General features: G+C 47.7%; 1 protein-coding gene across 3 annotated transcripts in view; it reads right to left on the bottom strand.

Moving 5' to 3' along the window:
* The window catches only part of GFRA1 (GDNF family receptor alpha 1), a 208199-nt gene that overhangs the window by 40161 nt on the left and 144761 nt on the right, over positions 1-23277 (bottom strand). The gene's annotated exons all lie outside the window — the stretch shown is intronic.

Here is a 23277-nt window from a genome sequence, read left to right as displayed (position 1 = left end):
TGGTGTGCGTTCAAATACCCTAAACTTCTGGACAAATGGCAACTTTTCTTTGTTCCTTTGTTGATAGACCTTTTTCCACACCAGAAAATATAGGAAGTATGAACTCTTAGGATGGTAGCATCGTCTCTTATACAACCCACCCCCCACTACTGTCCCCTCCCTCCCGCAGCCCTGGCCCACCTGTGTGTCTGCTTATTTGCAGAGAAGTCTTCAGAGCCTATAACTGTAGAAATCGAGATGCTTTGAAGTTTCCATTCAATATTTATTTCTGACAGACTTATTTGCATCCTTAGGAAATATGCTTCTCTCCACACTCACCAGAGATCCACACTGGGAAAATATTTACTTTATACAGAAACATGTCCCTGGCATCAAAATAGGATCCTACAGCCCATCTGCTCCCGTAATTCCTGCTGGCTTTAAAAATACGTGAATTTGTCTTGTAAGTTATCTCTCATTCACCAGCCCAGGGGACAGAGATTGATTCCAGCCAAGTGACACTGAGAAGGAGCTCCCTCTCCAGACCAAGGGGAAAGGCAGGAGGGACAGGTGATGCTCACGCTCACTCTGGGCACCATTTCACCTTATGACTAGGCCTTCCGATGGAGGTGGTGCTTGGAGGCGCTGATCAGCTGCTGACTCTGTCTGCACTTTGGGGAACAGCCCTGGGGGCAGGGCAGTCCACCAGGAAGCCCTGAGTGGTGGTGAAACTGCAGACACCCAGAGGTGGAGAGGGGCCGCAGCCACGCCAGGCTGGGGAGGAAGAGGGCTCTTTGTGGCCAACTGGCTGTTTTTCAGTATGAAGAGGATATTGTTGGAGAAATCCTGAATGAGAGCGGGGCCACCTCTGAGGTCATCTCAGCAGACAACAGCTCTGCTTCTGAGTGAAGAACACAATGGACTTCAAGAGAATTTAAATTATCCAGCAATTATGGCAGACAATGGACAGTTGTCTCAGCCTTTTTCTCTTCAGCTTACCCAAATTGGCAGCCTGTTTTTACTTCCTTCCACCCAAGAAAATGTGTTTACTTAGCATGCTTTAGGTTACCAGCTTGCTTGTGTGGTGGGGCAGAGCAAGGTAGCGTGTATGGAGATCACAGAGGTTTGTAAAAGGCCTGCAGGAAGCCCATTATGTGTCCCTTTACTACAATTGTAACTCGAAGGGAGTTAAAAGGCTTGATGAAATCGTCCGAGTTCACAGCACACTGCAAAGGCTGCAGGGTGTTTGTGAGGGACTGGTCTCTCCTTGAACCCTTTTAACCAGGGGTATCTGAGCCTCCCTCTCTGTGCCGATCTGGACACCCTTATGTGTGTGCATCACTGTCCGTCCCCAGGGCAGATGCTGGAGCTCGGCTTTATTTTCTTTGCACGGCACCTGACAGTCCTCAGAGAGGTCCCTTCCTACCGCTTCCCAAGCAGGGCCATGTGGCTTGGCAAAATCCTCCAAATGAGACTCGTGCTTGTGCCTTTCTGTGCGCCTGGATCTCCCACAGCCTAAGCCTAGTCGGTGTTTTCTGACTCTAATTGAACATACTGAAGGGCATAAAACCTGGCCATTTTCTGTAGCCTGGTTAGAGGATTTATGTTTCCAAGGAAATCCCTAAAGGTGGCTCAGGCTTACTCAACTGGCTCCAATGGCAGCGGAGCTTGGAACAAGTGTTAATTTCAGAAGAATTTTCCCGGTCATGAAAGTTAATGATCTAGTGCTGTTGGGCTTCTAACTTTGCAAAGGCCAACTGTGGTCCAGGCAGCTGGGTTCCAGTTCTGCACACAACCTGAGCAGCTCTCCGACCTGGCAGCCCTGCACTCCCAGCCTGTCCCCCGGAGATGGACAAAAGGTCGCTTTGTCTCCAAGTCCCTGTTTCTTGTAGTCTCTCAAGCAGGCTATTAACTGAACGGCACCGTGGTGCGGATTACTATCCTTCAGTGCGAGGCTAATGCCACCAGACTCATTTTGCTTAACAACCTCAGAATTGACTCACAATTGGACTTTGGAATGAAAGGCTAATTGAGTCAGTCTGCTGCAGAGAGTATAATCCTGATTGGGAGGATAAAACCAGATACACTGCTCTGAGCAGAACTCCAGACAGGCTGGTTTGCAAGAGAAGATTGTCAGCTCAGATCCCGGTCCTAAGATGCACACAGCCAGTGGACACAAAGAGTTTCGAAATAATGCTGAGCACATGGGGCATTGCCAAAACACTAACATTTGCATGTTTGTTTTTCCACATTTGACTCACCTCCCACTGACATTTCTACTTGGAGACAGGACAGTAACTTCAGAGCACTCATATTTTACAGATCGAAAAAGTGAAGCAGGACGAAGTTCACAGAGTGTGTGCTGGAACCAGCTCATTACCAGCTGCCTCGTCCATTTTCAGGGACTTTGCAAGTTGGTTAACATCATCGCGGTGACTTGAAAGTAACCTTGGTGAGAGTAAGATGATCAGGTAACAGGACAAATTAGGGCTTGGTGTTGTTCTTGGATAACCAGCTGTGTTACTAGGCCTGGGCATAACCCCATTTAGGGGCCAGGATGATGTATTCAATCCTACTGGTAAAACACAAGTAATGGCTCGGGAGTGAAGTCCCAGCCTTTCCAGTCTGGCTTCCTCTCCATATCCAGGCACCTTTGGACCAAATTAAATGGTGAAGGACCGTTTAATCTTCAGGCTTTAGGATCTCCCAAAGAAAAGAATAATCAGTCCTCAAACACCCCTTCCCTCCTAACATCTTCTCTTAAGAGACATGGTCCTCTGAAATCTCTATTTAAAGCAACATATTCAAATGGTCACATGTATCCAGAATAAAGCAGCCGAATCCTTGTGGGTTCCATAGTTCCATGGTCTGAATGATGTGTCAAGTGCCTGAGATGCAATGATAAATTCCCTGTCTCTGAACTCAAATAACGCATGGAGAGAAACAAGGAAAAAGTTTATCATAATACTGTGGCTAGTTCTTGATAAAAGGCAGAAAGGCTGCTAATAAAAATGATCGCTAACCTGAATGAAGTATCTTGACTTTATATTTTTTTCCTGACAACTCTTAATAAGGTAGAGATGATTATTTTCTTACCCGAAGTTCATAAAGGAGGAAATCACAGCTTAGCAAGATAAGACTAGAGTAAAATAGTGAATAGTAGGAGCAGGATGTGACACAACATATTCTGATGCCGTAACTTAAGCTTTTAACCCTCCATAGCTACAGATGTTCATTTCAAAGAGGCCACGATTTGGGGACTGAGAATCACAGGATGGCTCGGGTCTGTCAGGCAAACCCTGTGGAGGGGGTATCCCAGGGAAGCATGAGGACTTTATCTAGCTCCGAGAACTCCCAGGGTAACTATAATGGAATGTCTGTATATGCCAGAGACTGATTTAAGGGCTTGACGAGTATGCACACTTAAGTTGTTTCTAGCTAATTCATTATGCAAAACACATTTAACTCTCACATCAATCCTTAGTAGGTGTTACTATCAGCCCCATTTTGCAGATGAGGAAGCAGAGGCAAAGACAGTTTATTTAAGTGAATTCCCTCCAGTTTGCAGAGCTCCCTGGTGGAGCTGGAGCACGACCACGCTCAATCTGACTCCAGAGCTGGAAATCATTTGCAACCGCTACACTTAACGCATGCATCACCCAGAAAATTGTTGGTTGCTCACTGGGGATGGCCGAGCCACAGGATGCAAATGGTGAGTGACGGGTGATGATGCTGGCAAGGATGTGAAGAGCCTCGAATGACCTAAGAGTTTGGATCTTATCCTACAAAGCACTGGGAACCACTGAAGGTTTTTAAACAGAGAAGTAACATGATCAGATTTGCATATTAGGAAGACTTTTGAGTCTCTCAGTTGTCCGGCAAAGATTTGCTGGAGACCTACCCTGTGCCCTCACTGGTCTAGCAGCAATGGGGAGGCAGGACACTGGCCAGTGGCGGGAGAGACAGTCACTTAGGAGACTGCAGCCAGTGGGGAGCAAGTGGGGAGATCTGAAGGCCTAAAGGAATGGAAGAAAGGAGGATGCACAGAGAGGCAGGTTTCATTAGGAATAGAAGTCAAGACTATAGAAAGGAGGAGCAAAATCAAGGCGCAGACAGCTCAGCACACGGTGGTGCTGGGGGTAGGGGGGGAACACAGGGGAGGACAGGACAGGCCTACAAGGAAGATGTACTGTGCTCAATTCACCCACACCATGGGATGCAAATGTCTTGCAGGTGGTTCCAGCCTAAGATCTTCACCTGTCCCGTTGCCAACCACGGCCCAAGAACCTGCTACCCAACCCCGCTGCCGCCCCCAGCATCCCAGGACAGCCTTGCTGCACATACTTCCCCTGCCCACCCTGGATTAAGAGTCGTGTTGTAACCTGTTTCACTGGCTCCCCTGCCTGGGCTGCACTGATCCAAACACAAAAGCTTAAATGTCCAGTGTGGGATTAACAAAGGAATTCCACAATTGGATTTCTTCTGGAGACATGAAATCTCCATGACTACAAGCAGTGATGAACCTGATTGTTTTTCTCTGAGTAAATGAAAAGGAAATGAATAGGCGCTAATGTAGAAATGTATCTCCCTCTGAAAGAAAATCCTCACCCTGAGAAAGGAGGAAGACACCGGTAAATGCCAAGTTAGCCTCAGGAAATCTGCTAAAGAGAAAACAGTGGTTTCTGCAGAAAATATCATATAAAAGGGAGCATGCTGCTAACTGGAAATAGAAAAATGATTATAACGATAAAATCCAGGAGAGAGTCTTCTCAAACAGCAGATGGTCTTTTGACAGTGGGGGAAAATCATTTACCTACATTTTCTGAAGCATTTTTAGGAAAACAGTGTTATGGCAAATGGTTTAAAAAAAAAAAAACCAACATATGAGTAATGAAGGCCCAGTTTAACTCATCCTGGATCGTCTTATTCTTTTAAATGTTTTTTTTTTTTTTTCCCAGGCTGAATCCCATCCTTGGACACAAGCCGTGTGGTTGGTGCAACTGAGGTCTGGACTAGGAATTGTGAGGTCTTGAATGAGGTCCAAGCTCTGGCACAGGCTACCCAGAACTCCCACAGATGTTGCCGAGCCACTTAGCTCTCGAATTTCCCTTCCACTTCAGCAACACAATCTATGGGACACTTGAAGATACTTGGGAAAAAAAAAGAACACTTGTTTTCAAAACGTTATTGTTGTTCTCACCCGTTTTGCCATTACTTAGTGTCTAGGCGTTGGGTTTCCTCTGAGCACAGGGACTCAGGCTTTTCTAGGGAAGCCTCTCATCTCACACACAAGAGAGCTAAAGGCCAAAAAGGTTAAGCTCCTGCTCTGAGTCGCACAGTGGGTGGTGGCAGGTGGAAGCCCTGCAAGGGGAAAAGGCAGGGGGTGCTGGACTTGAAGCTTCCAGGGATATCATTTAAGTCATCGAGTGTAGAACTGTTCCCCTCGCCTCCCCCCATTGGCCCAGAACTGCTCATCAGAGCCTCCTCCCTAATGATGTTTCCCTGATTATATGACCTCCATGGGCTCTAGGAATGGCATGTGGGGGAACAGCAGGGATCAAGGATGCAGACAAAATGCTTCATCTGAGGGCAGTGAGTCTACCCATGAATTACGCTTCCCTTTATTACAGGGCTTTTGGGGATGGCATCAGTGTCCAAGCAAAACCGCAGAACTTGACTGACCGGTAAAAACCCAGAACCTTGGGACAGGATCCCTTTATTCATCTGTTCATGTAAAAAATGACTAGCATTTTTTTCTGACCCCAGTGTGAACATCAGGGCTTTAAAGTCTGGGTTTTCAATGCAAGCCATTTCGTGTCTGAAGGTTTTCTTTGTTAGAGGAAACAAAGCATGTCAGGCCTCAGAAGGACCTGCACCTGTTTCCACTCCCAGCTCCACTTTTTTCATGCTCTCACACCTTAGCAAACTAGTTCACTTCTCCAGCTCCCCATTTCTTCACCTGGAAAATAGGGTGAATGCCATCCACAGTGGCATTATGTGGCTGCAGTGAGAACTCACTCACAGTTAAATAAAGCACCTCACCCAGAACCCAGAATACATGATGCCCAATACATTTTTTTTTTGCCCAATACAGTTTTACTTCCCATCCGTTCTCGTTTGGCTCCCCAATTCCTGGTCCATTCCAACATTAAGCCCTTGCAGTAGAGACCCACAGCAAGCTAGACACAGGGAGATGCACATCCTAGCCTGTCTTCTGCTCGCCCTTGTATCACATACTTAGTCTACATCTGTGTAGCGACTCTGACCAAAACAAATTTGAGAAGTCTGAAGCCAGGAATCCTGTGGTGTTACTTAATACTTCTCTGTCATATGAGCTCATAGAATAAAGGCATTTTAAGAAAAGCTACTTTTCCCCCTGGGGTTGAGGGGGAAATACATATTTTTTAAGTGACTAAATATCAGTGAGTTTAAGACTGCTAATCTCTTATGCAGAATAAAAATAATTTGAAAAACATGCTGCTAATATTAGAGCCGGGATGACAAAGCAAGAGTTCTGGAATGGTGATTTTCTGGTACGATGACACAAAACAGATTTTTCTCATTCTGTATTTAGAAAGTTACCTTAGCCCTTCTTCCCCAGCAGCCCATAGGAGAGCACATCTGGAAAGCATCCTCTCACTGATCAGAGCCTATATTAACGATATTTTGCAGAGGGGTTTTCTTGCCTTGCTATTCCCCACTTTGTGCTGTACACATGGGTCTGCTAGAGCAAAAGCCCAGCATGTTGTCTGGGGGACAGGCTGCAGAGCTGGAGGGCTCAGGCCGCCCTTCAGAGAGCCAGGGTCTTCCCCGGGCCAGAGAGTGACTGTGGCTATTCTGGAGCAAAAGACTTCGCGCAAGTTCACACACCGGGACACAAATACCCAAAGCTCTGCACATCTAGAGCTTCTCAGCCCCTTCTCAAACCCCTCAGGAGTGGGTTTGCACTCCTGGTGGGATGATTAAAGCCTCAGCCAATTAATGCACTTCTCATTGACTTAGCCAAACTGCAGCCCCACGTTTTTGGGAGAGAGTACTAGGAGGTCCAAGAAGCTTTCCCAAATGCCTCTGTTTCCTGGGACAGTACGGTCCCTGTGGCCAAGCAGAGATTTGGCCTGTTCCTCCCAAATCCCTGCTCACCTTCATCCGGATACTTGGGAGGCCACAACCCATTTAACCCCTGCCCTCTTATCACTCACCCTGGAGAACCCTGGTCACAGTGGCTTGTCCAGCTCCCCAATAGCTCCTGGCCCAGCATGAGGGTCCCAGGAGGCTACAGTCACTGCCTTCTGGGCTTGAGCCACGGTGCTGTGACCAAGTCCCACCAAAGAAGGGCTTTAGGAAATACAGATGGAGTCACACATGGTTTTAATCCATGTGTCCTGCTTGGGGTGTCTCTCCAGGGTGAGGGTTCAGTGTAACATGCCACAGGGCAGAGGTGCAATGTTTCCTTAGCCTTTTCCATTACATCAAGCAGCAGCAGCAGCCCCCTGAAGGGCGTCCAGGTCGGCATCTGATCCATCTGGGCATCCCTCATGAAGCCACCTTGCATAAGCACTGACAGCTGTCAATCAACAGCTGCAGAGTGGCTGACAGTGGCTGACAGCTAATCTCTACGTGGCAAATTTGAAAAGCAAGCTATGGCAGTTGGCAAAGGAATCCATTCCAATGGTGAAGGGGCTCTTGGCAGCCTGGGATCAGATGCCCCAGAGCTGCCCTCCAGCCAGGACTCCTCCCTTCACGGCCCTCACCAATCTCTTTACTGCACACACCGATGGTCACAGGATAAGCAGACTCTAAGTCATAATAGGGCACAGAAACCCTGCAAGCAGTCCTATGCTACACTGCCAAGTCAAATAAAGTTGTTCTGTATTATCCATGCTACAAAATGTCCTTCAGTGCAGAAAACTTAGCTTTGACACTACTTGTTTTTTATGGGAAGAAATTGAGGGAAAAAATAAATTTGAGGTTTTCTGGGTGATTAAATTTTTTTTTTTAATTTTATTTATTTATGATAGTCATACAGAGAGAAAGAGAGAGAGGCAGAGACACAGGCAGAGGGAGAAGCAGGCTCCATGCGCCGGGAGCCTGATGTGGGATTCGATCCCGGGTCTCCAGGATCGCGCCCTGGGCCAAAGGCAGGCGCCAAACCGCTGCGCCACCCAGGGATCCCTCTGGGTGATTAAATTATCATAAAGCTTTCAGATATCCAATAGCTGTCTGTGACAAATAAGCTAAAACTCTTTTAAGAGTCAAGCTTATCCAGTAGGTCTTTTGTATTTCTGCAGGGAAACTTTAGTAATCAGTTTTTTGACTTTTGGCCACGAGGAAAAACAGAAATCTAGACGCTCAACCAATCTTTCACCAGTAGAACCATACCTTGAAACTCTAGACCAACACAGTGTGAATTCACTTTGTAAAATTCTGCAGGCACTTCCATCTTCAGGAGTGAATTACAGCAGTCACCTTACATTCTTCCAGGGATCTAAGGAGCTCCAAGTCAACTGCTTAGGAACCCTGGGGCAGCAAAGTTCAGCTACCCTGGTTTCACTGAATTATTTATGTCCGCTCTCACTTCAGAAAGATTTTTGAGATGCATTCAGATGTAGCTTTGATGCAACAGCATAAATGTAAAAATGAGTGAAGGTATTTGGGGCCGTTGAAAGATCAGATAGAGGCAGCGGTACAGCTACTACAAAATGCACATATACCCTTGGCTAGATGAAAGCTACATATTTGGCTCTGTACTTTCTAGCAAGGAGCAGGACTAACTAGTTCTACAATTCATGATCTAGCAAAAATTACAAACGTAGCTCAGCAGAAACACTACAGTTGGCAGAATAAGATGTCTACACTCTACTCTCATCAGCTCTGGAGCTGTGGACTATGTTACCTGACATGGTGTAAAGGACTTTGAATGTGAGATTATAGTCTTAGATCCTGAGGTGAGCAGAGCGTCCTGGATCATGCAGGTGGGCTCAATGTAATCACAGGATCTTTAAAACAGGAAGAAGGCAGATGAGAGGATCAGATGCCACGTGCAAAAGACTGAATCAGCTTTTGCTGATTATGAAGATGGGGGCAGGGACCAGGAACCAAGAAATGTGTGTGGGCCAAAAGTCAAGGACATGGATTCACCCCTAGAGCCTCCAAAAGGAACTCAGTCCTGCGGGTGCTTAGATTCAGCCCCATGAGATCTGTGTATGACTTCTGGTCATTCTGGAAATATAAGAGTATAAATTTGTGTTAAAGCCACCATGTTTGCAGTAATCTACCACAACAGCAAAAGAAAACTCAAACACTACTAAAAATCAGCATACAGTAGAGGTTTTGAACGTAGAATTTAAAAATGGACCAGGACTTCGATTGCAATTCAGCCACTTGCTAAAACATGGGATTTGGGGCAAGTACCTTAGCATCTCTGAAGCTTGATTTACTCTAGTTGGATGCTAGTAAGTCCTTCAAAGTGCTCCTGGAGGGCCAGTGTGCCAGGCACCTAGCACCTGTGTATGACCTCCAGATTCCTAGATGAGGACAGGACTCGTCAGCCCTGTGTCTTCTGTTTTGCTCTGGACCAGCCCTGGAGGTCCTCTCTGATCCTGAGACCTCTATGAAGCCTTAGGGTAGAGACAGTCAAACTGATACCTTTCTTAGAACTCTTCTGCTAATAATTTGGTGTATGAAATGCTTTGTCCTGAGATCACTAATCCATCTGTCCAAGGTCTATATGTGCTCAATGCCCTCATGATTAACAGCAGGCTTAATCCTACCATTATGCCCAAAGAGCAATGTCTTGGAGTCCTTCACATCTTCTAGCAGAGAAATGTGTTTTATAGGCCAATGGAATCACACTCCCAGAAACAAGTCAAGGCAATTCCACAGGTCACTACACGTGGTCCCCATATGTGGCCCTCTGCTGAGCCGGCTAGCATCAGGCCTGTAGCAATTTAAGGAGGTGCCGCTGTCTGTCCCTTCAGAAAGAAGTGTTGCATCATGATGTTTGTAGCTAGAGAAACTAAACTCTAATTACTTCAGAGAAACACAGGTAAATTCTAGAAATTATCCCAAATGCTGCCTGGCCTCCTTCAGTCAATTCAGTCAAACCTTGCTTCTTTGGGGATTCCCAGAAGATGAGAAATTGAAATTACACAGGTTCTCTTGACTTTAATAATTTGCAAAATTCCTCCCTTTGCCCTTACCCCCAAAGGACAAGCGCTAAATACCTCTGTGGTACCTGAGCCTCAAGCTTCAAGCTCTGCTCAGCAGAATGTTAATTTACCTTCCACACATTAAAGGAGCCTAGCTTCTGCTTGCCCGGAGAGGGGGTGGGGAAAGAACGTAAACAGATGTCTGAATGGCTAACAGCCTACACTTGCACAAACAGACTTTAAGCAGAAACATATGAAAATAAGATTTCCTATTAATCTTTAATAGGGTTGCAGACTTCCTAAGGAAAATTATGTTCAATAGTAAATATACACTAGGTGTTTTTCTTCTAGGCAAGTTGTTTTAAGGTCAACAGAGACTTTGAGCTCAGCAAACAACTAGTCCCTAATATCTTCTTCCCTGGATGGGCCAATGCTCAGGAGACAGGGAATTGTGGTGTTATACGTCAAAAGAATAAATCACTTATTCCACTGCTATCAGATAATTCCCCTTTTTTCAGAATATCCACAATCTCCTTGGTAATCCATTCTCACATTGAATATCCTCTTGTCAGCAGTGTGCCCTGCCCCCACAGTCCCGGCCCCATTTTCTATATTTTTCCCTAAAGCTCTCAGCCCAGTTTAAAATAACACTTCTGGGATCCCCGGGTGGCTCAGGGGTTTAGCGCCTGCCTTTGGCCCAGAGCACGATCCTGGAGACCTGGGATCGAGTCCCACGTCGGGCTCCCGGCATGGAGCCTGCTTCTCCCTCCTCCGGTGTCTCTGCCTCTCTCTCTCTCTATGTCTAACACAAATAAATAAATTTAAAATAAAATAAAACAACACTTCTGCCCAACCAGGGGAGCTTAAGGCTTTTTGTGCTCTACTCTCAATGCTCCCGAGGTCTCCTGGGGGGCCTCCAGCCAAACTCTGCCTACTGGCTCTGAGCCCCAAGGTGGGTGCTCACCACATCTCTCCTACACTTCCTCACTTTGTTAATAGTCTCACCACCTCCACCATGAGAAGCTGAGCCCTTAGGCTTGTGTCTCACATAGAGTAGATATTTGGTAAATACGTCCTGAATGAATACGGGAATGAATGAATAAATCAGTGAACCCAAGTGCCGCACACTATGGCTCTGATCACCTAGAGACTGATATTCATCATGGACATCTTGGTGTTCTGGTTTCAGCACAGAACAGGAGAGAAGCCTCAGCCCACATCTAACTTCTCCAGCACGGTACTAACAACAACTGCATTTACTCAGAGCCAGTCACTGTGTGAGATGCTTCGCCAACCTGTGTCACCGAACACATAACAGCCCGACCGCCTGGGTCAGCCTTACTTTATAGTGGAGGACACTGAGGTCCAGAAAGGTCGATATCCAGCCAAAGTCATGGAGCTGGTAAGAGAGCCAGACTTTCAAAAGAAAACCACAGGTTCTCCAGTTCATCCTCACCCCCACAACACTGATAGGAGAACGAATATTCAATTTTTAAATTTTAGTTCTTGGACTTTTGCTGCCATTATGATGTGAATTGTGTGCTTGAGAGGCTGGAATCTGATTTAAGTGGATGTAAGTAATATTTACTAGGTCCAATAAAGTGTAATGACAGGAGGATTGGGCATTCTTTTTGTTTAATAGGGCTTGCAGTTTAAAAACATTAAAACATAGTATCTGTTGTTACTGTTCAGTAAGGCTGAATGCAATCCCATGACACAGCTATGTGAAGAAGTCCCTTGGCCCCAGATTTCCCTCGCTGAGCACCGCTCCCTGCCCCTGACTTTGTATACAGTCTCCCCAGAGGATGTGGCCGAAGTTGAGAAGTGAGGGGAACAAAAAGTGGGGCTTCCCAGGCCTGCAGGGAGAAGTCAGCAGCCTCCCCAACCAGCCCTCTCCTGACTGCAAGGAACACTCCTGAGGCTGGAGACAGGGAGGCACCTGGCAGGAGCTGGCCTGGCTGGGATCATCTCTTTGGATGCCTTGATGGAAGAGCAGACACGTGTGTGGACCCTTCTCGGAGCTTGTGGGTGTGGGGGCATCATGGGAAAAGGACAGGAGCCCTGAAGTCAGACTGCTACCTCTGCTGCTGTGTTCACCTTTGCATCTCCCTCTGTATAAAAGGCAGATACACTGACAGGACCTCCTCCATGGGGCTGTGGGGAGGACGGAGGCCCGGAACCCGGGGCCTGGGCACAGAATAGGGCTGGATGTGAATGTTACTGTTATATGCTAAAGATGCTTGCAGTGCTGGCTCCTTCTCTCCCACCACAGGCCTGTGATGCAGGTAATGGGACAGGTGTCTCTCCTCCTTCTCACGACAGGGCAAGAATAGAGGAATTAAGTGGATCATCAGGATCCTCAGCCAGGGAGGGCCAGACCATGCATGGAAACAGGACTTTTGCTGGGTTCTGAAGCCACCTGAGGCCAGCACACCTGCGCCCTGTGGACAAGGAACACTTAGCCTAGCTCCCTCAAGAGGACACTCTCCCATGTGGGTTGGAACAGAATCTGGTGGACAGGCAGTACTTGGTGGCACCTGTACACCCAAGAAACACCCAGGAAACACCCTTTCTGCTTTCTCTGAGCCTGGTGATGCTCGCAAGGCCTGAGTTTTTCAGGGTGACTCCTAAGGGTGCATCAGCATCTGGGTGCACCAGCATCCAGGTGCCTGGTGCCCAGAGTGCTCATCTTCAACTTTGTGGTCCAGCCCCAGCCAGCACAATGCCTGGCACAGACCGCACCTGCCTTCCACAAGGCACCAACCTTCCAATGACCACAGTCACTACACGCCTTCAATGCAAGACATCGTGTGTGAGGTGATGGCCGTGGTGAGACAGAATCAAAGACAGAGATACGGTTCCTCTGGGATATGGCATCTGGCCTCCCATCACCTACATCCACCACTTTCCCTCTCTTATGATCAGCAGTGAGTTAGGGGTGAGACAGCACTAGGGGTGAGACCACAGTACTGCACTTGGTGGCTCAAAGAGACCTTGGCCCATGCAATCATAGCACTTCTGAATCTCAAACACACATTGTGTTTGAGTAACCCGCATTACGAGTCATCGCTATAGGTGTTGCCCATTCACGTTCCCTCCTGACAACCACAGAGGCGTCCATGTATGTCAGCTTTCCTCATTTGAATAGTTCAGGTCAAAGATTGATCCAAAGGTCATTTTAGAAGGATTTCTTTTCAAAGGTTTGCCTTGAAACCTTCTCTGTTTTATTTTGTATTTTTCAAGCAAAACTCAGCCAATGAATTCTAATCTCTGGCCAAGCTCGGGCCTAGGGACAACACACCATCTATGACTCCTCCAATGGAGGCAAGTCTCCCTTTGCAGGGGGGCTGCTCAGGTAGTAATTTACTAGATACATGGTAGCCATTTCTCAGTATCCTTGGTTTCTGAGGCACTAGTACCCAGGTGGTATCAGAGCCTTTCACAGCCCATGCCCACAGCCTTCCAGTCAGAGCCAGACATGAGTGCAGCACAGAAACTTTGAAGTATTCTCCCTGTCCTGCTACTACCACCATGGGACTGGCAGCCCTCACCCCAGCCACAACATGCCATCCTCTCCCATGTCCCCTCCTCAGTGCCTCACAGGTCCAGTCTGGCTGTCTGCTCCTTGTCATTCCCAGCTTTGCAGACCCCTCTGAGAGCAGAGTAAGGCCCATCAGCCAATATCACTTGGTCAAGATTCTCGCAGCTCTCTGGCCAAGTGTAGACTCCAGCAGCACCATGAGGAATGCTCTAGAAATGCAAATGACCAAGCCCCACCCCAGGCCTCATGAATCAGAAACTGATTCCAGTGCCGACTGACATTAGAGAAACGCTGCTATAGAGCGATGGTACCTGGGAAAAGTCCCTGAGTCCAACTCTCTTCCCTCTGCTGGTCACATTCACTCTGTTCTCTGGCCTTCTGGGTCCCTCCAAGCACCTGGCACTCCAGTCCTGCTGAGCCAGTGAATGAACCAACGACCAACCAGGAAGCAAAGCAAAAAGCACATTTTCTCAAGCCATATATCTTATTTTTAGCTAAATGTTTTAACTTGAATTTTTGAACCTGGAGCGTGGAAGAGGTATTTCCCATCTGCTTTTGTCTATTTCCAGAAAAAGCTTTTCTAGCAGGACAGTGTCAAGATCCTTTGCTGGAGTGAATATTCTTGGAGAGAGGGCTTTCTCTCTCCCCAGACCTCCGTTCTAAGAAGTTCAAAGCTGTCAGATGGAGCCAGCCAAGCTCTCCAGTAGGAATTTCAACTGCTGAGTGCTCATTAAAAAAACCCTCAAACTTCCGGATTCCTGCCATTTGTAACTCTAAGAGGTTTCCTGTCATTAAAATCCTTTAGCTCTCATCATGGCAAATGATCACCTGAGATGGCTCACATCAAGGTGTGTCACCCCACCCAGCATTCCAAGGAGCAGAGGCTTACCTGTGACATGAGCTCCCACCTAAGAGAAAAGTGCCACTGAGTCTTCTAGACACGGGTGGATTTAGCACATCAGCCTAGAGTCCTCCCTGACTGAGCAGAACGTGACACTGAACTCTTCGGCATGCCAGAACGGAGAAGGAAGGGCTGTCTGCGAAGGTGCTGCCCGTCAGGAGGGCATCTCTTGGAGCAAGAGACCAAGCTGGGCCAGGCATGCCAGCCTGCCACACGGCCCCAGAGTGATGGCTGATGGGAATCAGCAGTTCTGTAGGTACCAGTATCATTTCCCCCTGGAAGGGCTCTGGCACTGGGCTCACCCTCACCTCCCCCACACCCCCCCACCCCTCCAGCCCCAACCTCACCATTCTGACCTGCTGATGCTGAACAGGTTGGGTACAGGGCGGTCACACACTCAGAATGTCTTAGTTCAAGGATGTTGTGGGAACGTTTGTGCACACACACGTCTTCCAGCCCAACACTATTCTGCTCCTCCTATTGCAGCAGCTGTCAAAGAGAGGCCCAGGGATCCTGGCAATCTGAGAGAGCCTTTTAGGGTCCCTGAGGTCAAAGCTGTTTTCCTATCCATACTATTTTTATTTACCTTTCTGTCTCCTATGTTCTCACAAGAGGACCCTGTTTTTCCAGAAGCCACATGATGGGGGATGCAGATATAAGACTCCAGGTGTCTTGCAGGCAGACACTACTAGATTAGAGAAGTATACAACACTGCCATACTTCTCCCTACATTTTTTTTTGTTTTGTAAATGCAGTAACTTTTAATAAAAATGTTATTTACAGTAATGTAATGGGCTTCTTGGTGTCATTTTTAAATGAAGTACTAAATATGTAAACCTTTCTTCAGCTTTGATTCTCTCTCTCTCTCTCTCTCTATATATATATATATAGCATCGATAGATTTATCCCACATACACACAAACCCCCTTGGGATTCTCAGTAAGTTTAAGAGTGTAAAGGAGTCTTGAAACCAAAAAGTCTGAAAACCACCGTTTTCACGAGAAGTGAAATATGTTTGGTGAGAGGCACTTAAGCCCTCTCTTGACGAGATCCAAAGGTCTCTTGTTTAAAATTTTTGTTTTCAAAGGGATAAATCACGGAAACAGAGTCACCTCAGGTGTCCAACTCCACACACGCTGAGCGTCTTAGGAAATTTATGGGGGTGGTTTGCAAGAGGTGCACACTTAGCACCAGAAGCAGGTGCACAGAACCTGGGCTCTGTTGCCGACCGGGCCCTCTGGGCTCTCGTTCCAGCAGCTCCCCCTGGGCGACCTCCTCATCCCAGAAACAGGGCAGGGGATAGCGACAGCCCCTCTTCAGGGGTTGCGGTGACAGCACTCGGCACGGTGCCTGGTGCACAGTAAATGTCACACAAATGCTGCTCTCCTCGTCATCATCCTCATCATTGTCACCATCATCCACACATGCCTGTCATGATGTCTCTGGCTCTGCAGATTCTGGGTTCCTGAGTCCTGCACCACGAGCCACGCTGCCCCCGGTTGTGGCTGGCTTCCTAATGGGCTGGCACGATGATTCACAGCACAGAACCGCCCAGAGGCCAGGAGGGATCAGTCTCAATGATACTGAGTCAATCACTGCCCTTTGCTGGATCCCTCACATCACTGACTCAGACCCAAGCACCTCTAAGAACCCTTTATTCACGGGAACTCGGGGTCACTGAAGCCGCACGTGCCCCCCTAGAGGCTGCCAGGGGTCCCCCCACTGCCTATTCAGTTTCAACAATAGTGAATCCAGCGCTTCGGGCCCAACAATCTCGTGGCCACCTCCGTTCGTGTCTCACTGCGTTATCTTTGTATGTCAATAATTGTCTATTCTGGACAGGAATGTTCTTGAGATGACACATGCTCCAAACACCTCTGGACTTTGCCTACCCCCGCCTCTGCCCCTCACTTTCCCCTAGCGGGGTAACACTGGAAAGATGGTGATGTGTAAAGCTTAGCAACATCATCTCACATCACAGCGTTGACATTTCCACACGCTGCTTAATGCTGTGGGTGCACAGAAGTGTAAAGCAGTACGAATCTACCCCCTCCACCCACCAAGCCTACTTTAAAGGTCTCTGCCTGCTATTGGGGGAGGGGTATGTTACATTTGGGACTTCAGCTTTTTTTGTCCTCTATGATTACAACTTCCGGAAAGAGCATGGGACATAGTTACTGAGTGTTTGCAGAGTGAGGTGGCAGGCACCGAGCTGATGCATTTGCGTAGATATCTCATTTAGTCCTTAGAGCTGCCCTGTGACGGTGGAATCACCCCCGTCCTTTACAGACGCCAGACTGAGGCCTCCAGTCACCCACTTCCAAGAACCAACAAAACCAGGATGCCCTCCCCAGTCCACCTCACTCTGACCACCACCAACACTGACAACCACTAGAGAGGGAGAAAAAAAGTCCCAACTCCAGCCTGGTGTGGTGTTTTTCACACTGATGGTTCTTTTAAACTCTTGTTTTCCTTGGATGCAAAATTTTCTGCATAATTAATTGCTTTTAGAAATTACAGAGCAATTGCCCATTCACTGAATTGGAAACACTGCACAGAAATGTAAATGTGGGATATCTAACTTAGGATAGTGCCCAAGTAGGGGGTCTGGGGTCTTCTGCGTGGAGGACTCCAAACCTGGCTGTGAGACCACAGCATGAATCCTACAACAGCCACCCCATAATTGAGGGAGCAGATTTCCTCACACCAAAACGAGACTGCTGTGGGTCATGGGCTATAGGTACTTCTGTCAACTGCAAACTGTGACTGACTAAAAAAAATCTTGTCTCCTGTGGAGGGCAAGGACAGAGGTAACAGCCTCAGCTTATGGGGACAGCATGCTGGTCAGCATGGGATGCCACTGGTCCCCAAAAGTTATTGGTCTGGATGGGAGGGCATTCCCCCAGGTATACTGAGGTCCCCCCTTTCCCATTCTCTGCCCAATGCACAAAACTCATATGTAAAAGGAGCTGTATGATTGGAAACAACGCCTTCCTTTGGAGTTAAAAAGAAATAATAAGATCTACATGGTTGGGTTTAGGTAGGCTTGAGGCGGAAACCAGTTTGCTTCCCTGTGAACTTCAGGGGTCTTAGCATGTGACAGAGCTGGTGGGCAGAGTGGAAGGGTCCCCTCTGAAGAGGAATATGCTGCACAGAGGAGCAGAGGGGATCAGCTGGGGTTTCTCTCAGCTGCCAGCAGTCTCAGACAAGGTGGTCCGCCATCCTGGGGCCCCCCGTGGCCCCCACTTCAGCACTTCCGGGAATGACTCTCCATCTCTCATCTATCACACCTTTTACCCGTGCTGCAGTCAAGATGCAATTCACAAAATGGAGGTTTTCCTATGATTAATGTCATGGCCACAGGGCAAGGAGAAGGTAGGAAGACAAGCACCTGGATGACCCCAACTTGGTGACATAACTGGATTATTTAGAGCTCGTTGTCACTCTGTGACAGGAAAGAATTCATCTCCCATGAGATACACAGCCAGGTCCCTGAATTCTGCTGCCTTGGGGTAGGTGAAGGTTGAGGACTCTGAACTCCCATGACAGTTCAGCAGGGAGTTATGGAGTCCAACCAGGTAAGCGGGAGCTGCTGGGTGATGGGTACGTGACTTAAATGTCTAGAATCGTTATGGTCAAATAGACTGTGCTCAGTAAACGTGCCCCAAGTGAAGGACTGAGTTAATAATAATAATAAACAGAATAAACTGGTGTGGTGCAAGAGGATTTTTTCTTATTTGTAGAAATGACTCTTGTAATCAGTAAGCTGTCACAGAGAAACCACTCTGTAATAAGCAATGAGTGCTCTAAAGGAAATTAGATAAAGTAAGAACTTAATGAGTATGTATTACCTGAGTAGATTTTTTTTAAATGACGCTAAGAGGCCCTGATGGACATTATGTCCTGTCTGTGAAAACTGTCTTTAAAAACTGGTGCTGTCTTAGTTACTGAGCCATAAAGTACGTCTGGATTCAGAGGCTGGCCGGGATTATCATTCTGCCTGTCTGGAACTAAAGACAGTAAGGCTGAACAGTGTGAGAACATTGTATTCTTGTCATGAAAGACAATCATTTGGGAAAAAAAATGACAGAAACCAGGTTTCAGAGTTAGAAAGACCTGGTTGACCCCCACCCCCTCCATGTAGGAGCTGGGCAGTCCCTGGGCTCATCGCTCCATTGGCTATCCCCTCGCAGGGCAGCGGGGGGTAATTAGAGACCATGCTTGTGTGGTGTGCCCAATAATGCTTAGCATCAAAGCCTAGTGAACAGGTTGTTGTTTACATCCCAGGGCTTCCTCACACCCACAGGCCCCTACCTCTGTCCCATGACTACAAAGCTTCTCTCTCTCTCTCTCTGCTCATCCTTCCAGCCTAGCTCAGATGGCAGCTTCTCCAGGAAGCCAGGCTGACCTATCATGCTGAGTTAGCTGTTCTCATCTCTGTTCTCCCATAGCACTCTGTACCTTCCTGACCACAGACTACCATACCAGGCTGTAATGACTCTATACGTGCCTGCCTTCCTCTCTGCACTATAGATAAGAAGCTGGGTCTTTACTCCTGGCACAATAACTGCAGGCCAGCCGGATGGATGAATGGATGGATGGATGGATGGATGGATGGATGGATGGATGCACAGATGAGTGGGTGGGTAGATGGATGGATGGATGGATGGACACACAGATGTGTAGACACATGCAGAGACATCTACAGGTAGATGGTAGATGGATGGATGGGTAGATGCATAAATGGATGGATGGATGGATGGATGGATGGATGGGTAAGTAGGTGAGTGAATGGATGGATGGACAGATGGAGTAGATGGATGGGTAGATAGATGGGATAGATGGACAGACGGATGGACAGATGGATGGATGGAAAGGCAGGTGACGAATAAACAGACAGGTGAGTAGATACATACATGGACCAATGGATGGGTGCATGACTATGTGGCTGGACAGATTTCCTATATGCTAAAACCATGTCACTCTGAGTCCTACTCCTTTTCCCTCTGAGTGACTAATACCCATGCTCACCACACCTTCCTTCCTAAAATTCTATTCTCCCTTAGCTTTGTGGAGGTCTTTGGTTTTCCTACTCTCTATAAAGCCTCTTTAGACATGTTTACCATAAATCTGATGTTCTCAAGATTCAGTCTTTAGCCTATTTCTCTTCTCACCCACTTTCCCCGGGTAATAAATCCTGTATCTTCAACAACCTCTAAGTTGATGATTCTAAAATCTACCCCTAGCTTATTCTCCAAGATCCATTCATATTTTAAATGTCTTCATTCATTTACTCATCCAGCAAATATTTAGTAAGCACAGGATATTGTCCTGGGCACAGTTGGCCCAGGGACAGTTTAGGATGTATCATGGATATATCTTAACTGTGGAACTTATATTTCACTGAAGAAATGAGGCACACAATAATCAAACCAAGTATGTAAATTGCACAGTGTGACAGAAGATGATCAGTACTTTGAAAAAGAATGAGAGGAAGTTAAGGGGATTGGGAATGTGCAGGGACATACGGCATTAAACAGGGGGCCAGTGTGAGCCTTATTCAAATAAGATTTAAGGAGACTTGGAGGTGTGGGAGTTTGTCTAGGAGCATCTGGGGAAAGAGTGGGTCTAGTGGAAGGAAGAGCTAGAGCCAAAAAAAAGCCGGAGTCGGGGTGGTGAGTACATGCCTGGTGCATTCAAGGAACAGCAAGGGGGGGGGGACCAGTGTGGCTGAAGCAGCCAAGGCAGGATGGCTGGAGAAGAGGCCAGATAGGTAAGGGCAGAAAGACAGTTCGTGTGGGGTATCGGGGCCACTGATAGGACCGTGCCTTTACCTCTGAGTGCCTCTCTGTCCAAGCCTTCCATCACCATGCAGAACACGGACGTCCTCATGCACTGCTAACCCCATCTTGTTTTTCTGAGCCTGGCCCTCATTCCCTGACTCTGGTAGTAGACTCTGACAACCCTGGCTTTGACTGGGCCAAAGTACACATTCCCTTTGGCCTCAGTGGTTCATCCAGGGATGGGCACATGCCACAACCAAGGCCAATCAAGTTTCTTACCCAGGATTTTTCTAATGGGTTATAGTGGAGAAGAGTTTTTCTATCTTTGATTATGAGGTGACAGAATATGTGCATGCAGCTGTGGTGGCAGCATTCACTGAGAAATAGGAGATGGAAGCAAGCAGAGGGAGCAGTGAGGTGACAGTGTAGCTCCAGTGACACTGTGCCCTCCGTCTTGGTCACGTTCAATTACCCTGCCTCCCCAGTCCTATGAGTTAACACAAAACCCCTCTTCTGCCCTAGGTTCTTAAACTAGGTGCCTCTCATGGACCAAAAGAGTCCCAAAGAACATAACCCTCAAACACATCATGACCCAAACAATTCATGGTCCTCTTCCCCCACCTCCAGCCCAAGAGACAGGTCAGGTCCTTCCCTCTTTCTCCTGTTCTCCATTCTGGCTACTAACACCATCACTGGCCTGCTCACCAGGCTGGAGAGACCCAAATTAGTCTCTGTCTATGCCAGGCACCTGGTAAACCCTCAAGTCCTTCCTTCCATGGTGCCTCAAGTCTCCCGACCATCATCCTCTTCTCCTGGTCACCTCTCATCCTGGTCCATCGTAAGAACCTCCCAACTGTCTCCTGGACTCTTCCCAAGCTGATCCCTCCACACTGCCAGGAGGGACCCTCTAAGGCCCAGCTGGTCGTGTCTTTCTTCCTTCATAAAGCTTCAAGGGATAAAGTCAATACTTCATGGCACTAGAGACTCCCAACCTCTTGTCTTTATATCACACTGATCTTTCTCCCTCCAGCAGAGTCTCCAGGTCCCTACCTTCCACCCTCACCACTGATGATTCTAAAATCTACCCCTAGCTCATTCTTTCTGCTCCACCCTCACCACTGCATCCTTCCCAAACCCAGTACCTTCCTTCTGCTTGACTCTCCCTGCTTTTCACCCACCAAGGCCCTTGGTTCCTGAGACCTCCACTCTGACGCCTCACCCCCCAAGGAAATATGGGGCTCTCTCTTTAGACTTCCTGGGCAGAGTCAATTCCATCCATCTTCCACCCACCTTCATACTCGAAGACGGTAAATCACAGTTCCGGTGCCAAGACTCCATCTGTCCATGTGGATCTAGTAACTGACAGAATGTGCAAATATAAAGAAAGGAGCCTCTGATTCTTTCTGACCCAGGACCAAGAATGGCAAAAGTGACACTGGCGAGGAAGTGGGCAGGTGAAGGAAGGGGCAGAGAAGGTGAGGCAGAGACTTGGAGCTTTGGGCAGGTGCTGGGAAGGGGCGGGCTGGAGAGAGACAGAATGTGGTGTAAATCTAGACAGGCATTTTTTAGCGACAGGCTCCAGCAGCAGCAGCAGACAAATAGCTCCACACCCGCCTCTGCCAAAGGACAGATAAGGAAAGAGATACGAGGTGACAAGACAGAGCAAGTTGTAGCGGGCTCCTGCCTGATTCACGGCTTGGGTTACCCCGCGAGGCAGGACAATGGTGAGCTCTGACACCGCCTCGCTGGTGCTGCCCATGTCCTCAGTGCACAGGCTGGGGGTGGGAGCCCAGAAGACCCAGCAAGAAGCATGCTCCTCCCGTCTGCTGGAGTCAAAGGCAGCAGCAGATGTCGGAGGACGGCCCTGCTCTTCCCTCAGGACCCTGATGAATCCGTTGCATGCACCCAGGAGCTCCCCCCTCCAGTCCAGGGGGCTTCCAGGTGACAGGCCGTTCTTGCAGGTGGGACACATGAACAACCTAGCTCTTCGGCACTCTAGATACATTGCTAAAGACACCCATGTAATCATTTGAAATAAAAACTGCTCAAATGAACTGGAAAATGTTTTACTTGTATTTTCTCATATTCCCGAACCTTTCTTTCCATGGTTCAAAAGTTTGCATTGTCTAATTGCTGATTTCCATTTGTGAATGAATCAGCGTAAAATAAAATTAAGTGCCAAATTAATCTACCCATCTAGTTTTAGGCATTAATTATCCTCTGAGCCACTTTCTCCTGTGTTTGCCGCATGTCAAGACAAGCCCAGATATAGTAATATAGAACCCAGTTTTCAACTCAGGAGTGCAGCCCAAGCCGTGGAGGATGTCCTTGAACTCCTAAGAGCCACAGTGTACTGTGCAAAGGGGATCTGATTCCAGGCAAAGGAGATGCTCCTCACCTTTTAGAGGTGTGCTAACACTGTCAAACCATGTAAGTTACTGGAGCAGAAATCTGCCGCCTGGTGTTGTGATGTGTTTCCCAACTGCCCAGTTAATAAATTAACAACAACACATTTCGTCAAAGTATAACAGAGTCAGCCCTAGGGTGGAGACTGGTGCTGGCAAGGGCAGTATTTTGAAAATTACATATGCTGTTCTTCTGGAACAGTATCGGAGAGACCTTCCTCATTCTGCTAAAAGCAAATAAAACTAAACAAAACAAAAACCAGGTCTCCAGGACACAACTGTAGCATCTCCAGTCCCTGGGGGAAAGGGAGGGCCATATACTTGGTGACCTAAACAAAATCACCATCCCTGGAAACCATGAGGACACAGAGCCAAGGTAGCAGGACGAGCAAGTCTATTTCCAGCAGGGCCCCAAGAAAGTCTCGGGGACAGAGGGAACAGAGGCCCTGATACCTTTCTCTTTTAAGGTTCAGCATTATCAGAATCTTTCTAGAAGGAATGAGCTATCCCTGACCAAGCA

Source organism: Vulpes lagopus, chromosome 2 (assembly GCF_018345385.1).
Source record: "Vulpes lagopus strain Blue_001 chromosome 2, ASM1834538v1, whole genome shotgun sequence".
Lineage (NCBI taxonomy): Eukaryota > Metazoa > Chordata > Mammalia > Carnivora > Canidae > Vulpes > Vulpes lagopus.
The sequence above is the reverse complement of the archived record's forward strand: the minus strand, read 5'-3'. Positions and strand labels throughout refer to the sequence as shown.